The sequence below is a fragment of the Gadus morhua genome, chromosome 13 (assembly GCF_902167405.1).
Source record: "Gadus morhua chromosome 13, gadMor3.0, whole genome shotgun sequence".
In the NCBI taxonomy this organism is placed as follows: Eukaryota; Metazoa; Chordata; class Actinopteri; order Gadiformes; family Gadidae; genus Gadus; species Gadus morhua.
The window spans coordinates 20,660,849-20,661,914 of record NC_044060.1 but is presented as its reverse complement, the minus strand read 5'-3'; positions in this window follow the sequence as shown (position 1 = coordinate 20,661,914).

Here is a 1,066-nt window from a genome sequence, read left to right as displayed (position 1 = left end):
CACTGCTTTTCAGAGTCATTCATTGGGAACGCTAATAGATAGGTCTAATCATAACCAGTAAATTACAATACATGAGCTTTTTCATCATACAGCTGAACGCGTATATAGATTTCTTTAGTTATTATTATTAACAGTTAGCCGAAGATTATACTCCCTGTTTTCTCACTTAAACACAGAAATCAACTTCATTTGTTCCAGTGTTTGTTATATGTGAAATGAAGCAAAAAAAAGACGCTCTCTTCTTCGTAGTTTCCTCTATTTGTCTCTAACTCATGCTCCAATCATTCATCGATCGATACTGCGGATGTTGTGAATGCAACGGAATATATGATGCATCGTTGCAGCAACATTTAAGATGATGGCGATGAGTTCTGCCCGTTCTGCCGGTGTGTCTGCGGTCAAACCAAAACAAACTACAGTGTCAGCGGACTTATCAAGCCTCTTACAAACTACCCTCCGTCATATACCGACCCTTGCAAGCCCACACCCCTTACCCCCCGTTGAGCTACTGATGTCTGAACGACATCGATGTCCGCATCTACATGTAAAGCATCAAGTGTGAATCACCCTCAGCGTCGAATCTGCTGATATACAAATGTGGCAAAAATGCGGAGGGCATGTGTCCTTAAAATGATTATGCTTGCTTCAGAACGTAAAGAGAAAATGATTATGCTTGCTTCATTACGTAATAGGTAAACCAAATTGTTATACGTTGTAACATGATAGGCAACATTTTATTATATTATGCGCTCAGAAATGTGTTAGATTAGTGACCGGGGCGTCCACATTATAGCTATGGGTTTAATTACAAAGAGGTTGAGCGTGCGCAACACGCGCGCAAAATCTCTAGTATAGATAAGACAAACCGTTGATTAACTTCAGAGCACCCTTCTCTTAAACAACTTGAATTCACAAAGACTTAATATTTCTATCTTTCCGAGACATTGCAGCACAATGAGTGTAAAATGTCATCATAATTTCCCAGACTACAACGCTTTCCCGACACCACACGTTTGAGGTCTGCGCCGGCAGAACTTTCTCAGAGGGAAAAATAAACAAACAGCCC